Raw genomic sequence first — 16,684 nt, 5'->3', positions numbered from 1 at the left:
GCGCATGGCCTGTCCCTGCAGGGCAAACAGAAGCAGTGTGAGCGGGGCCCTGGTGCTGCTGAGCACCTGCTGTGCCCAGGGCTGAGGCCATGGCTCCTACTTGGATGCAGTCCCTGTGGAACCAGGCCCTTTTGCACGCTGGGCACGCCATTGTTCTATAGGACATCCTGTCCTCCACAGGCTCCATGCAGATGGGGCATTCTGTGCCTGGCTCTGGAGTCACCTGCACGTCCAGCTCTGGACAGTGCTCATGGCAGTAGGATCTGGGGGAAGAGGGATGGGCAAAATGAGAAATGCTGGATCCCTCCCTGAGGGCTGCCAGAAGTGAGGGGGAGGTACCTGTAATTAGGAATATACTGATTGACACAGCCGCCCTCCTTGGCACAGGGCAGGTGGAACCATCTGCCGCAGTTTTCCTCGCAGCACAGGATGGTGGCCCCGCTCTGGCCGCAGACACAGCAGTGCTGCAAGAGCCAAGCAGCCCCGTCAGCGGCGGCCTCGGGGCCTCCCCAGGCAGCCCCGCGGCTGCGGGCAGGGCACAGCCTGTGGCCGCTGCTGGGACTCAGCCCCAGAGCTGCCTGCTGGAGGGGGCTCCTGTGCCAGAGCCTCCGTGCAGCTGCTGGCAGCCAGGCTTTGTCCCACAGCCGGCTGCAGGGGCCGGCCTTTCTCTCCCGGGGTCTGGGCTGAGCTCAGGCAAAGCTCGCCTGGCACAAATCTCCCTGCTCGTTTGTCAGGCTCTCACCTTCTGTGCCGCCCGCCTGACTGCAAGCTGGATATCTCGTGGGACAAAGCCCATGAGTCCAACACGTTCATTATCTTGTCTGGGAACTAGAGTGGCAAAATACTGCAGAAAAGGGGAGAGTCGGATGAGGAGAGAGTGGCATGGAGTGCCCATTGCAATGCTGGAGAGAGAGCCTGGAGGCACTCACCAGACAGAACACGTGGGCACAGAGCCCAAACTTCTGCAGTTTGTCACCGCAGGTGTCCGGGTCAGCCTCAGCGCGGTGGCACAGCATGCAGGCTGCAGGGGACAGAGCCAATGGCAGCGGGCATGAGCTCCTCTGCGGGGCTCTGAGCCTGCAGCATCGGCCCCAGGGCTGCTCTGTCCCTGCCTGCCTGATGGGCAGGGCTGCAGGCCTTGGAGAGCCGGGGCCATTGCGGGCATGGCTGTCCCAGCAGCTGCCCCCTGGCCCAGCTGGGCCCCACTTGGGGAGGAAGGAGAGTCCAGCCCCAGCAGGGCTGAGCAGCTCCTGCCTCCCCCTGCCTCTGCTCTGGTCCCACGCTGGGGCCCCAAGAGCCCCTGGGCCAGGCTGTGGGAGGGCTGCTTTGCCCTCACCTGGATCCCTGGCATCAGGGCCCTCTTGTTTCCTGTCACTCATGTTTCTGGTCAGCAGTGTGGCCCTGTGCAGGAATGCCACTGTCTCTTTCAGGCGCTTGTCCTCTCTCTGGTGGAGAAAGAAGGGTGTGGGGAGATGGCAAACAGGCCCAGAGCCACGAGGGCACAACAACCCTGGTCAGCCCTGGTGAGCCCTGCTCCTGTCCGCCTTCTGCTCCCGTCGGCGCGTTGAGGAACGCTGCTGTCTCCTCTGGATCCCTCGGGTCCCTGGGCAGCCGCGTCCCTGCCCTGCCTTCTCCGGCCGTTGTCAGCTCGCACTGACACAGGGCCTGAGCCCAGCGCTCCCTTTTGTGCCCTTGGTGGCACAGGTCACAATGGCCGCGCTGACATCAGCATCGTGCACCCACAGTTGGGGCAGGCAGGGCTCAGCGCCCCAGCAGCCACTGGAGGCGCCCCCCTGGGAGCCCCGGGTCAGCCATCGAGGGTGGCCCTGGAGGCAGAAAGGGGCTGTTGAGGCAGCGCCACTCCAGGCTGCCCAGAACCCGAGACCATCAGCCCCAGCTGGGAAACGCTGCCTAACTGGCTTTCCCAATAGGTTTTCCTGTTAGATCCTTGGAAGGATTTTGAAACTAACTTTGTTTGGCAACTTCTTGAAGGAATAACCATGAGACGCTTCTAATCAATAAAAGGTTTATTGCTTTGCTTTCACTTTCCTTTTGGCATCCTTACGCTTCCTTCAGCGTTGCAGTAAATAATAAAAATCAAACATATTCTTAGGAGAAGTTTCCGAATCCTCTACTAGTAGAAGTCTCTAAATTCACTGTTCCTCTTAAACACTTTCTTTACATCTAGTTAAGTAGCTGCTCCTGTAACATACAGAGATTTTAGTGGCTTAACTGAATGATCTACAGACCAGTATACTAAAGAATTTTGTGCTCAGGCAATTACAAATTTCAGGCTCGTCTGACAGACGAGCACATTCTCATGCACATTTATAGCCGTGTTCCCTCCCCATGCTCAGCTTTCAGTCACAGTTACCAGGGAACTGACCTCACCTACTCACCTTAAACAAAAATCCATGTCTCTCTTCCCAACCCACTATTTCTTCACCGAACTCTATAGATCTACAAAATAAGTTTGGGCCCTCTGCACAAAACAAAGAACAATGAATAAGGATAAACACTTCTGATTGTGCTGCTGCTTCCAACAAATATATATGAAAAAAACCCAACCCAGCAATAAAATCAGACATTTTCTTCACATCCTTCCTATCTTGCCCCCCAGCAGGCATTGGCTCCAAGAGCAATGTTCTGTACTGCAGCCTGGTGTACTAAGAAAAATGAAAGGCAGCAGCAGTTTTTCTGAACGTGCTGAAATCCAAATTGCAGTGAAATATCAGCTGTTTCATTAAAAGCTCAGCACCAGGATCCCACATCTTCCCCCAGAGCTGATGCCTGCTAAGGACTGAGATCTCCATTTTAATTCACTCTGGAAATCAGATAGACTGGAAGAGTGCAGGGCAGTAACTGTATGAACACAGTAACATTTCATCAGAATTATCTAATAAGTCTCAAGACAAGAACAGCATTTCAGCCTGTCTGAAGAGCATACTCTACGAAATGTAGCAAGCAAGTGTTTTGGTGGCCTATGAAATTTTTTGGGACCGTGCATGTCTCCTCTTGTTGTTGTTCACTTGTTTTTTAAATAAAAAATTCTGTAGATTCAGAAGAGAAAACCCCAGATTCATTAGGATGAAAAACCACACAGACCCAAGGGGCTGACAAGAAGATTCAACATTCCTAATGGTAAGACCAGAAAGACAAGAAAAAGTTAAAGGTGATACACATACCTGAAAGGATCCCAAATGTCTAGGTAACCTATCAAGTGACTATTTTTTTGCTAAGCTCTACCAGTCCCGATATCTATTAGGCAATTTCCTGAAATGAAAGAAAGCCAGAAAGCTGCTGAGTCTTTCTTTTACCAGCACTTTCTCACAGGATTCCACTACAAAGAAGGATGCCAAATTTGGACTCCAAAACATTAATAACCAGGCAGCATTTTTTCCTCCTCACTGAATTCTAGTAAGATTTTTAAAGCAAAAAACATACAAACTACGGTAAAGAAGTTCTGTCGTACCTCTTAGGCGTTTATCCTCTTTGGAGGAGAATAAAAATCTAGGATTCTCTGTGTGTGGTAAAGAAAGAAACTTAGACAAATACAAACAGATTTGAGCATCTTAAAAGGTACAGTCAAATTCCATGAACACGAGTTAAAGCTGTAGGGCTTCAGGGAAATGGGATGCATTGAAAAGCTTTATCCCATAGGAACCAAATAGAGCCTTCTATTAAAAAAAAAAAAACCACCACCCTTTATAGAAGAAAACTGACTGTGTCTTTGCCTTTTGGCCAAACTCACTTTGGGGTTGCTCAAGCCAAAAGGACCCAGTTAATTTCTTGTGCTCAACTTCTCTTTCCATATTCAACATGACACCACATGGGCTGCTGGGAGGTTTGACCCTGTGCAGCACCAATGGTTTTCCAGGATGACTTTCATTGCTCAGAGGTGTGCAGTGCCACTTTGTTATTCTCTGAGTGCTGCTGTCAATATTCCCACAGCATCCAACTACTACAGGCAAGCAGATAACAAATGGAACTTGCATTTCTTGGTCCTTTTCAATTTCTGATGTCTCAGGCTCATCATCAATTTTAGAACTGCGGTCTTAGAAACATGGATCCTCCTGCCGTGTGACTTATCCCTGTTTTACTGTTCCAAGTACATAAGGCTCTGGAATAGCAGCACCAAAACCAAAACACAGCTAAAATCAGATGGTCTGTCTTGCCAGGAAAGCTTCCTTCTTTCAAGTGACATACTTGCACTGGAGAAGACAGACACAGGAAGGACAGAATGTTTTCCTTCCACATTCTCTGAGCTATATCTCTGCTCCTGTATTTTACCCTTTGTTCTAGGGGTCTCTTATGTATTCTCAAACATTTGTCATTGCATTCAGAAGATACTGAATACCTTCTGAATTCAGCACAAGTGTGGGGGCCTTGTTGCTTTGGGTGGATGCATTGAGGTTTTTTAATAGTTTGCATACCTTCACACAATTTCTTTTCTTTCTTACATGACTGTGACTTGATTTAATATTCTTTCCTCTTCATTGCATAAAGCCTCATTTTATGTGAGGTTAGGACACGCCAATGATCATGTGTCATTCTGTTTCCATTCTCTCAAGGTCCAAGAATAGAATTCAGTAACCATTAGAATGCTCATGGATCTTGGGGTCAACTCCAGGATGTGGCTCATCACTCTACATTAAGATGCGTTTTCTTTACAATCTTGATGAATTCTAGGAAGCTTGATATGACTGGTGTGTCACCTTTTTCCCTGTTTGAGAAATTGAGGGGATGACAAGAAGCTTTCCACCAGTCTGCACTAAACCCAATGCCTTCTCAAAGCATGCCTTTCAAAAGTCCTGAGACGCAAGCATGAGTTACCTCTCATTAATCTACCCCGGCCTTGGCAGGTAGAAATGAAGATCAAAATTCTTCTGCCTATTTACTGACTTAGGCTGCTGAAAGTCCCCAGGATCCTGACCTTCTTTACACCATACTGCTCTACAGTGCCTGCCAGAAGCTCTTCCTTAGAAATGCACTGTTAGAAGGGTTCTGCAGTTACCTTCTTTGACGCCCAACTCCTCTGTTTCTCCAAAGAAGGAAAACATGAAAGCATTTGGCTCCTGAGCTACGTTGTTCTCAGGCAAAGGTCCCGAACGGTCATCTGGGGCAGAGTCCTGCACGCACTCTTTGTCCCAGGGTATTTCCACAGTCTTTTCATGGTTTGTTCCTTGAAGGTCCAAGCAAGTCTCTAAAATCAGCAGCAATGTCGTCATCGATTTCTTCAGACACTTGAGGCAGTGCCTCACTCTCTTTCTTCTTCCTTTTGGATTTACTGAAAATGAGATTGTTCAAGGATAGCAACGCAGCACACGTCCTTTCCAAAGAGTTTCCCTAAGAGCATCCTTGCTCTTCATGTCTCCCTAAACACATCCAAGCCCATGAAGGAGTGATTAACTTTCAAAAGGAAGCAGTGGGGAAACTTGTGAGGTTGGAGTCGCAAGGCAGAAAGCAGTGTTATTTTTAATTTGTCACATTCTTAAGTAACTTTTCACTTCATACATGGTAATGTAGAAGTCAAGGTATTTAGCAGAGACTTCTTTTGTGCTGATAGAAACATCAAGAACTAATACAGATTTCTCACAGCCCTGCAAATCTCAAATCCCTGAGTTGATGATTCTCACCTTCACTTATGGCAGCAACCAGAGGGACTAGAAGGAAAAGAAGGCACTAAGTGCTGCTGTCTCCGGTCCAAGTTGAGGCCCCACGTCGCTGGGGGCTGCGGTTGCTCCTGCGAGACGTCCCCGACACTGTCCCCCTGCGCCTGGGCCTGTCAGCCCTTGCTGCTGTGCTGCTGCTCCTGTCCTGGCGACTCCTGCACCGGACAGGTCGATTGGAGGCCCGACGCTGCAGGGGGGAGCGGCTGCGTCTGGGGGACGGCCCTGATGGTGTCTCTGTTTGTTGGGGTCTTTCGGCCATTGAAGTTGTGCTGTGTCTCCTGTCACGCCGACTCCTTGTCTGAGCAGCGGGACTCTGGGCCCGACGCTGCAGGGGGGAGCGGCTGCGTCTGGGGGACGGCCCTGATGGTGTCTGTGTTTGCCTGGGCCTGTCAGCCCGTGATGCTGTGCTGTGTCTCCTGTCACGCCGACTCCTTGTCTGAGCAGCGGGACTCTGGGCCCGATGCTGCAGGGGGGAGCGGCTGCGTCTGGGGGACGGCCCTGATGGTGTCTCTGTTCGTCGGGGCCTTTCGGCCCTTGAAGTTGTGCTGTGGCTCCTGTCATGGCTACTCCTTGACTGGAGAACTGGACTCTGGGCCCGACGCTGCAGGGGGGAGCGGCTGCGTCTGGAGCATGTCTGCGAGCATGTCTCCCTTCGCCTGGGCCCTTCAGTTGCTGAAGTTGTGCTGTGACTCCTGTCACGTCGACTCCTTGTCTGAGCAGCGGGACTCTGGGCCCGAGGCTGCCGGCAGGAGCGGCTGCGTCTGGGCAATTCCCGTGATGGTGTCTCCCTTTGCCTGCGCCTCTGAGCCCTTGGTTTTGCCCTGCTGCTCCTGTCACGGTGACTCCTTGACTGGGTGGGTGGATTTGGGGCCTGACCTTGCTGGCGAGAGCAGTTTTTCCTGCGGTCTGGCCTGTCACACCTGGAATGGACCCTTTTCTCAGGGTCTATGGAGCTGCTGTGTGTTGACCCTGATGTGCTGGAGCTGCTGGTGTCCAGTGCAGAAGGTGGCAGCGACGTCTGTGCTGCTGCACGTGGGTGGCTGCTGCGCCTGCTGGTCTCTGGAGACTGGGGAGCTAGAGCTGATGGCAGCAGGCTGCGGGAGCTGGGGCTGATGGCCTCTGATTGTGGGGAGCCATGAGAAGGCTCCAGTCCTGACTGACTGGTCAGGCTGGGGCCATGGAGCTCCGGGCCACCCCTGGAGGCTGTAAGGGCATGCAGCAATGTCAAAAGGCCCCAAGGCCCAAGGCAGGCCAGGCTGGGCTAGAGCTGTGCCCCCAGCCCTCCAGGAGCAGACAGGCTCTGCCAAGCCCAGCCTGGACACCATTCCCAGCCCTGGGCCACCCAGGTGCTTTGCCTCATACCTGTGCCGAGACCAGCACAGCTGTCACACTCCCAGCTTTCTACGAAGTTTCTCAGGCCAGAGCAGCGCCTGTGGGTGCCCTCAGCAGCACAGGAGGAGCACAGGAGAAGTTCCCAGGGCCTAGGGAAGCAAATACGTTCACGGCTCTGAAGACAAAATGTCCACAGCACGGGATTGTCTGGCCAAGCTCTTCTGGCTCTTTCTGCGTAGAGCCCTTGCTGACACACTCTGCTGGTTCTCTGCGGTGCCCCGGGTGGAGCTTCTCAACTTACCCCTCTTCCTCTGCCTGTTCCCTGCCTCCTGGGTAAAGGCATTCCCTGGCATTGCACTGGCTGTGCCTCTCTGCTAGATGCGCAAATGCATTGTTGTCCTCCCATGTTGGTTCTCTGATGCAGAAAGGAAAAGATGATGAGTTTCTGCTGTCCTGCCCTCACGATGGTGCAGGGTGTCCCTGCTCTTCCTCCAGTGCTTTTCCAAGTCATCTGTAAAGCTGAAGCCCAACTCCTGGCACAGGCCAGGGCCAGGACTGCTGGGGCAGGGCCTGGCACAGCACAGCGCTGGCAGCCTCCTGTCTTGTGCGCCAGGCAGAAGGACACCAACCTGAAGGGGATTCGGATCCCCATGATGAACATTTGGGTTAGAAATTCTCTAATGTTTCTGCAGATGGGGCACTGGAGGCATAGCACACCAGTGCGCATGGCCTGTCCCTGCAGGGCAAACAGAAGCAGTGTGAGCGGGGCCCTGGTGCTGCTGAGCACCTGCTGTGCCCAGGGCTGAGGCCATGGCTCCTACTTGGATGCAGTCCCTGTGGAACCAGGCCCTTTTGCACGCTGGGCACGCCATTGTTCTATAGGACATCCTGTCCTCCACAGGCTCCATGCAGATGGGGCATTCTGTGCCTGGCTCTGGAGTCACCTGCACGTCCAGCTCTGGACAGTGCTCATGGCAGTAGGATCTGGGGGAAGAGGGATGGGCAAAATGAGAAATGCTGGATCCCTCCCTGAGGGCTGCCAGAAGTGAGGGGGAGGTACCTGTAATTAGGAATATACTGATTGACACAGCCGCCCTCCTTGGCACAGGGCAGGTGGAACCATCTGCCGCAGTTTTCCTCGCAGCACAGGATGGTGGCCCCGCTCTGGCCGCAGACACAGCAGTGCTGCAAGAGCCAAGCAGCCCCGTCAGCGGCGGCCTCGGGGCCTCCCCAGGCAGCCCCGCGGCTGCGGGCAGGGCACAGCCTGTGGCCGCTGCTGGGACTCAGCCCCAGAGCTGCCTGCTGGAGGGGGCTCCTGTGCCAGAGCCTCCGTGCAGCTGCTGGCAGCCAGGCTTTGTCCCACAGCCGGCTGCAGGGGCCGGCCTTTCTCTCCCGGGGTCTGGGCTGAGCTCAGGCAAAGCTCGCCTGGCACAAATCTCCCTGCTCGTTTGTCAGGCTCTCACCTTCTGTGCCGCCCGCCTGACTGCAAGCTGGATATCTCGTGGGACAAAGCCCATGAGTCCAACACGTTCATTATCTTGTCTGGGAACTAGAGTGGCAAAATACTGCAGAAAATGGGAGAGTCGGATGAGGAGAGAGTGGCATGGAGTGCCCATTGCAATGCTGGAGAGAGAGCCTGGAGGCACTCACCAGACAGAACACGTGGGCACAGAGCCCAAACTTCTGCAGTTTGTCACCGCAGGTGTCCGGGTCAGCCTCAGCGCGGTGGCACAGCATGCAGGCTGCAGGGGACAGAGCCAATGGCAGCGGGCATGAGCTCCTCTGCGGGGCTCTGAGCCTGCAGCATTGGCCCCAGGGCTGCTCTGTCCCTGCCTGCCTGATGGGCAGGGCTGCAGGCCTTGGAGAGCCGGGGCCATTGCGGGCATGGCTGTCCCAGCAGCTGCCCCCTGGCCCAGCTGGGCCCCACTTGGGGAGGAAGGAGAGTCCAGCCCCAGCAGGGCTGAGCAGCTCCTGCCTCCCCCTGCCTCTGCTCTGGCCCCACGCTGGGGCCCCAAGAGCCCCTGGGCCAGGCTGTGGGAGGGCTGCTTTGCCCTCACCTGGATCCCTGGCATCAGGGCCCTCTTGTTTCCTGTCACTCATGTTTCTGGTCAGCAGTGTGGCCCTGTGCAGGAATGCCACTGTCTCTTTCAGGCGCTTGTCCTCTCTCTGGTGGAGAAAGAAGGGTGTGGGGAGATGGCAAACAGGCCCAGAGCCACGAGGGCACAACAACCCTGGTCAGCCCTGGTGAGCCCTGCTCCTGTCCGCCTTCTGCTCCCGTCGGCGCGTTGAGGAACGCTGCTGTCTCCTCTGGATCCCTCGGGTCCCTGGGCAGCCGCGTCCCTGCCCTGCCTTCTCCGGCCGTTGTCAGCTCGCACTGACACAGGGCCTGAGCCCAGCGCTCCCTTTTGTGCCCTTGGTGGCACAGGTCACAATGGCCGCGCTGACATCAGCATCGTGCACCCACAGTTGGGGCAGGCAGGGCTCAGCGCCCCAGCAGCCACTGGAGGCGCCCCCCTGGGAGCCCCGGGTCAGCCATCGAGGGTGGCCCTGGAGGCAGAAAGGGGCTGTTGAGGCAGCGCCACTCCAGGCTGCCCAGAACCCGAGACCATCAGCCCCAGCTGGGAAACGCTGCCTAACTGGCTTTCCCAATAGGTTTTCCTGTTAGATCCTTGGAAGGATTTTGAAACTAACTTTGTTTGGCAACTTCTTGAAGGAATAACCATGAGACGCTTCTAATCAATAAAAGGTTTATTGCTTTGCTTTCACTTTCCTTTTGGCATCCTTACGCTTCCTTCAGCGTTGCAGTAAATAATAAAAATCAAACATATTCTTAGGAGAAGTTTCCGAATCCTCTACTAGTAGAAGTCTCTAAATTCACTGTTCCTCTTAAACACTTTCTTTACATCTAGTTAAGTAGCTGCTCCTGTAACATACAGAGATTTTAGTGGCTTAACTGAATGATCTACAGACCAGTATACTAAAGAATTTTGTGCTCAGGCAATTACAAATTTCAGGCTCGTCTGACAGACGAGCACATTCTCATGCACATTTATAGCCGTGTTCCCTCCCCATGCTCAGCTTTCAGTCACAGTTACCAGGGAACTGACCTCACCTACTCACCTTAAACAAAAATCCATGTCTCTCTTCCCAACCCACTATTTCTTCACCAAACTCTATAGATCTACAAAATAAGTTTGGGCCCTCTGCACAAAACAAAGAACAATGAATAAGGATAAACACTTCTGATTGTGCTGCTGCTTCCAACAAATATATATGAAAAAAACCCAACCCAGCAATAAAATCAGACATTTTCTTCACATCCTTCCTATCTTGCCCCCAGCAGGCATTGGCTCCAAGAGCAATGTTCTGTACTGCAGCCTGGTGTACTAAGAAAAATGAAAGGCAGCAGCAGTTTTTTCTGAACGTGCTGAAATCCAAATTGCAGTGAAATATCAGCTGTTTCATTAAAAGCTCAGCACCAGGATCCCACATCTTCCCCCAGAGCTGATGCCTGCTAAGGACTGAGATCTCCATTTTAATTCACTCTGGAAATCAGATAGACTGGAAGAGTGCAGGGCAGTAACTGTATGAACACAGTAACATTTCATCAGAATTATCTAATAAGTCTCAAGACAAGAACAGCATTTCAGCCTGTCTGAAGAGCATACTCTACGAAATGTAGCAAGCAAGTGTTTTGGTGGCCTATGAAATTTTTTGGGACCGTGCATGTCTCCTCTTGTTGTTGTTCACTTGTTTTTTAAATAAAAAATTCTGTAGATTCAGAAGAGAAAACCCCAGATTCATTAGGATGAAAAACCACACAGACCCAAGGGGCTGACAAGAAGATTCAACATTCCTAATGGTAAGACCAGAAAGACAAGAAAAAGTTAAAGGTGATACACATACCTGAAAGGATCCCAAATGTCTAGGTAACCTATCAAGTGACTATTTTTTTGCTAAGCTCTACCAGTCCCGATATCTATTAGGCAATTTCCTGAAATGAAAGAAAGCCAGAAAGCTGCTGAGTCTTTCTTTTACCAGCACTTTCTCACAGGATTCCACTACAAAGAAGGATGCCAAATTTGGACTCCAAAACATTAATAACCAGGCAGCATTTTTTCCTCCTCACTGAATTCTAGTAAGATTTTTAAAGCAAAAAACATACAAACTACGGTAAAGAAGTTCTGTCGTACCTCTTAGGCGTTTATCCTCTTTGGAGGAGAATAAAAATCTAGGATTCTCTGTGTGTGGTAAAGAAAGAAACTTAGACAAATACAAACAGATTTGAGCATCTTAAAAGGTACAGTCAAATTCCATGAACACGAGTTAAAGCTGTAGGGCTTCAGGGAAATGGGATGCATTGAAAAGCTTTATCCCATAGGAACCAAATAGAGCCTTCTATTAAAAAAAAAAAAACCACCACCCTTTATAGAAGAAAACTGACTGTGTCTTTGCCTTTTGGCCAAACTCACTTTGGGGTTGCTCAAGCCAAAAGGACCCAGTTAATTTCTTGTGCTCAACTTCTCTTTCCATATTCAACATGACACCACATGGGCTGCTGGGAGGTTTGACCCTGTGCAGCACCAATGGTTTTCCAGGATGACTTTCATTGCTCAGAGGTGTGCAGTGCCACTTTGTTATTCTCTGAGTGCTGCTGTCAATATTCCCACAGCATCCAACTACTACAGGCAAGCAGATAACAAATGGAACTTGCATTTCTTGGTCCTTTTCAATTTCTGATGTCTCAGGCTCATCATCAATTTTAGAACTGCGGTCTTAGAAACATGGATCCTCCTGCCGTGTGACTTATCCCTGTTTTACTGTTCCAAGTACATAAGGCTCTGGAATAGCAGCACCAAAACCAAAACACAGCTAAAATCAGATGGTCTGTCTTGCCAGGAAAGCTTCCTTCTTTCAAGTGACATACTTGCACTGGAGAAGACAGACACAGGAAGGACAGAATGTTTTCCTTCCACATTCTCTGAGCTATATCTCTGCTCCTGTATTTTACCCTTTGTTCTAGGGGTCTCTTATGTATTCTCAAACATTTGTCATTGCATTCAGAAGATACTGAATACCTTCTGAATTCAGCACAAGTGTGGGGGCCTTGTTGCTTTGGGTGGATGCATTGAGGTTTTTTAATAGTTTGCATACCTTCACACAATTTCTTTTCTTTCTTACATGACTGTGACTTGATTTAATATTCTTTCCTCTTCATTGCATAAAGCCTCATTTTATGTGAGGTTAGGACACGCCAATGATCATGTGTCATTCTGTTTCCATTCTCTCAAGGTCCAAGAATAGAATTCAGTAACCATTAGAAATGCTCATGGATCTTGGGGTCAACTCCAGGATGTGGCTCATCACTCTACATTAAGATGCGTTTTCTTTACAATCTTGATGAATTCTAGGAAGCTTGATATGACTGGTGTGTCACCTTTTTCCCTGTTTGAGAAATTGAGGGGATGACAAGAAGCTTTCCACCAGTCTGCACTAAACCCAATGCCTTCTCAAAGCATGCCTTTTCAAAAGTCCTGAGATGCAAGCATGAGTTACCTCTCATTAATCTACCCCGGCCTTGGCAGGTAGAAATGAAGATCAAAATTCTTCTGCCTATTTACTGACTTAGGCTGCTGAAAGTCCCCAGGATCCTGACCTTCTTTACACCATACTGCTCTACAGTGCCTGCCAGAAGCTCTTCCTTAGAAATGCACTGTTAGAAGGGTTCTGCAGTTACCTTCTTTGACGCCCAACTCCTCTGTTTCTCCAAAGAAGGAAAACATGAAAGCATTTGGCTCCTGAGCTACGTTGTTCTCAGGCAAAGGTCCCGAACGGTCATCTGGGGCAGAGTCCTGCACGCACTCTTTGTCCCAGGGTATTTCCACAGTCTTTTCATGGTTTGTTCCTTGAAGGTCCAAGCAAGTCTCTAAAATCAGCAGCAATGTCGTCATCAATTTCTTCAGACACTTGAGGCAGTGCCTCACTCTCTTTCTTCTTCCTTTTGGATTTACTGAAAATGAGATTGTTCAAGGATAGCAACGCAGCACACGTCCTTTCCAAAGAGTTTCCCTAAGAGCATCCTTGCTCTTCATGTCTCCCTAAACACATCCAAGCCCATGAAGGAGTGATTAACTTTCAAAAGGAAGCAGTGGGGAAACTTGTGAGGTTGGAGTCGCAAGGCAGAAAGCAGTGTTATTTTTAATTTGTCACATTCTTAAGTAACTTTTCACTTCATACATGGTAATGTAGAAGTCAAGGTATTTAGCAGAGACTTCTTTTGTGCTGATAGAAACATCAAGAACTAATACAGATTTCTCACAGCCCTGCAAATCTCAAATCCCTGAGTTGATGATTCTCACCTTCACTTATGGCAGCAACCAGAGGGACTAGAAGGAAAAGAAGGCACTAAGTGCTGCTGTCTCCGGTCCAAGTTGAGGCCCCACGTCGCTGGGGGCTGCGGTTGCTCCTGCGAGACGTCCCCGACACTGTCCCCCTGCGCCTGGGCCTGTCAGCCCTTGCTGCTGTGCTGCTGCTCCTGTCCTGGCGACTCCTGCACCGGACAGGTCGATTGGAGGCCCGACGCTTCAGGGGGGAGCGGCTGCGTCTGGGGGACGGCCCTGATGGTGTCTCTGTTTGTTGGGGTCTTTCGGCCATTGAAGTTGTGCTGTGTCTCCTGTCACGCCGACTCCTTGTCTGAGCAGCGGGACTCTGGGCCCGATGCTGCAGGGGGGAGCGGCTGCGTCTGGGGGACGGCCCTGATGGTGTCTCTGTTCGTCGGGGCCTTTCGGCCCTTGAAGTTGTGCTGTGGCTCCTGTCATGGCTACTCCTTGACTGGAGAACTGGACTCTGGGCCCGACGCTGCAGGGGGGAGCGGCTGCGTCTGGAGCATGTCTGCGAGCATGTCTCCCTTCGCCTGGGCCCTTCAGTTGCTGAAGTTGTGCTGTGGCTCCTGTCACGTCGACTCCTTGTCTGAGCAGCGGGACTCTGGGCCCGAGGCTGCCGGCAGGAGCGGCTGCGTCTGGGCAATTCCCGTGATGGTGTCTCCCTTTGCCTGCGCCTCTGAGCCCTTGGTTTTGCCCTGCTGCTCCTGTCACGGTGACTCCTTGACTGGGTGGGTGGATTTGGGGCCTGACCTTGCTGGCGAGAGCAGTTTTTCCTGCGGTCTGGCCTGTCACACCTGGAATGGACCCTTTTCTCAGGGTCTATGGAGCTGCTGTGTGTTGACCCTGATGTGCTGGAGCTGCTGGTGTCCAGTGCAGAAGGTGGCAGCGACGTCTGTGCTGCTGCACGTGGGTGGCTGCTGCGCCTGCTGGTCTCTGGAGACTGGGGAGCTAGAGCTGATGGCAGCAGGCTGTGGGAGCTGGGGCTGATGGCCTCTGATTGTGGGGAGCCATGAGAAGGCTCCAGTCCTGACTGACTGGTCAGGCTGGGGCCATGGAGCTCCGGGCCACCCCTGGAGGCTGTAAGGGCATGCAGCAATGTCAAAAGGCCCCAAGGCCCAAGGCAGGCCAGGCTGGGCTAGAGCTGTGCCCCCAGCCCTCCAGGAGCAGACAGGCTCTGCCAAGCCCAGCCTGGACACCATTCCCAGCCCTGGGCCACCCAGGTGCTTTGCCTCATACCTGTGCCGAGACCAGCACAGCTGTCACACTCCCAGCTTTCTACGAAGTTTCTCAGGCCAGAGCAGCGCCTGTGGGTGCCCTCAGCAGCACAGGAGGAGCACAGGAGAAGTTCCCAGGGCCTAGGGAAGCAAATACGTTCACGGCTCTGAAGACAAAATGTCCACAGCACGGGATTGTCTGGCCAAGCTCTTCTGGCTCTTTCTGCGTAGAGCCCTTGCTGACACACTCTGCTGGTTCTCTGCGGTGCCCCGGGTGGAGCTTCTCAACTTACCCCTCTTCCTCTGCCTGTTCCCTGCCTCCTGGGTAAAGGCATTCCCTGGCATTGCACTGGCTGTGCCTCTCTGCTAGATGCGCAAATGCATTGTTGTCCTCCCATGTTGGTTCTCTGATGCAGAAAGGAAAAGATGATGAGTTTCTGCTGTCCTGCCCTCACGATGGTGCAGGGTGTCCCTGCTCTTCCTCCAGTGCTTTTCCAAGTCATCTGTAAAGCTGAAGCCCAACTCCTGGCACAGGCCAGGGCCAGGACTGCTGGGGCAGGGCCTGGCACAGCACAGCGCTGGCAGCCTCCTGTCTTGTGCGCCAGGCAGAAGGACACCAACCTGAAGGGGATTCGGATCCCCATGATGAACATTTGGGTTAGAAATTCTCTAATGTTTCTGCAGATGGGGCACTGGAGGCATAGCACACCAGTGCGCATGGCCTGTCCCTGCAGGGCAAACAGAAGCAGTGTGAGCGGGGCCCTGGTGCTGCTGAGCACCTGCTGTGCCCAGGGCTGAGGCCATGGCTCCTACTTGGATGCAGTCCCTGTGGAACCAGGCCCTTTTGCACGCTGGGCACGCCATTGTTCTATAGGACATCCTGTCCTCCACAGGCTCCATGCAGATGGGGCATTCTGTGCCTGGCTCTGGAGTCACCTGCACGTCCAGCTCTGGACAGTGCTCATGGCAGTAGGATCTGGGGGAAGAGGGATGGGCAAAATGAGAAATGCTGGATCCCTCCCTGAGGGCTGCCAGAAGTGAGGGGGAGGTACCTGTAATTAGGAATATACTGATTGACACAGCCGCCCTCCTTGGCACAGGGCAGGTGGAACCATCTGCCGCAGTTTTCCTCGCAGCACAGGATGGTGGCCCCGCTCTGGCCGCAGACACAGCAGTGCTGCAAGAGCCAAGCAGCCCCGTCAGCGGCGGCCTCGGGGCCTCCCCAGGCAGCCCCGTGGCTGCGGGCAGGGCACAGCCTGTGGCCGCTGCTGGGACTCAGCCCCAGAGCTGCCTGCTGGAGGGGGCTCCTGTGCCAGAGCCTCCGTGCAGCTGCTGGCAGCCAGGCTTTGTCCCACAGCCGGCTGCAGGGGCCGGCCTTTCTCTCCCGGGGTCTGGGCTGAGCTCAGGCAAAGCTCGCCTGGCACAAATCTCCCTGCTCGTTTGTCAGGCTCTCACCTTCTGTGCCGCCCGCCTGACTGCAAGCTGGATATCTCGTGGGACAAAGCCCATGAGTCCAACACGTTCATTATCTTGTCTGGGAACTAGAGTGGCAAAATACTGCAGAAAATGGGAGAGTCGGATGAGGAGAGAGTGGCATGGAGTGCCCATTGCAATGCTGGAGAGAGAGCCTGGAGGCACTCACCAGACAGAACACGTGGGCACAGAGCCCAAACTTCTGCAGTTTGTCACCGCAGGTGTCCGGGTCAGCCTCAGCGCGGTGGCACAGCATGCAGGCTGCAGGGGACAGAGCCAATGGCAGCGGGCATGAGCTCCTCTGCGGGGCTCTGAGCCTGCAGCATTGGCCCCAGGGCTGCTCTGTCCCTGCCTGCCTGATGGGCAGGGCTGCAGGCCTTGGAGAGCCGGGGCCATTGCGGGCATGGCTGTCCCAGCAGCTGCCCCCTGGCCCAGCTGGGCCCCACTTGGGGAGGAAGGAGAGTCCAGCCCCAGCAGGGCTGAGCAGCTCCTGCCTCCCCCTGCCTCTGCTCTGGTCCCACGCTGGGGCCCCAAGAGCCCCTGGGCCAGGCTGTGGGAGGGCTGCTTTGCCCTCACCTGGATCCCTGGCATCAGGGCCCTCTTGTTTCCT

General features: G+C 53.0%; 2 long non-coding RNA genes across 2 annotated transcripts; both read right to left on the bottom strand.

Moving 5' to 3' along the window:
• Window positions 1–6,643: 6,643 nt before the first annotated feature.
• LOC306807632 lies at window positions 6,644–7,725 on the bottom strand. The gene is made up of 4 exons (XR_013775762.1): window positions 7,634–7,725; window positions 7,306–7,419; window positions 7,035–7,153; window positions 6,644–6,875 (listed from the first exon to the last, which is right to left on the bottom strand). It is a non-coding gene; the product is annotated as an uncharacterized lncRNA (long non-coding RNA).
• Window positions 7,726–14,332: 6,607 nt separating this feature from the next.
• Window positions 14,333–15,314, bottom strand: LOC306807676. The gene is made up of 4 exons (XR_013775781.1): window positions 15,223–15,314; window positions 14,895–15,008; window positions 14,624–14,742; window positions 14,333–14,464 (listed from the first exon to the last, which is right to left on the bottom strand). It is a non-coding gene; the product is annotated as an uncharacterized lncRNA (long non-coding RNA).
• Between the last annotated feature and the right edge of the window lie 1,370 nt (window positions 15,315–16,684).

Source organism: Erithacus rubecula (assembly GCF_903797595.1).
Source record: "Erithacus rubecula genome assembly, chromosome: 13".
NCBI lineage: Eukaryota > Metazoa > Chordata > Aves > Passeriformes > Muscicapidae > Erithacus > Erithacus rubecula.
This window is presented reverse-complemented; position numbering and strand designations above follow the sequence as displayed.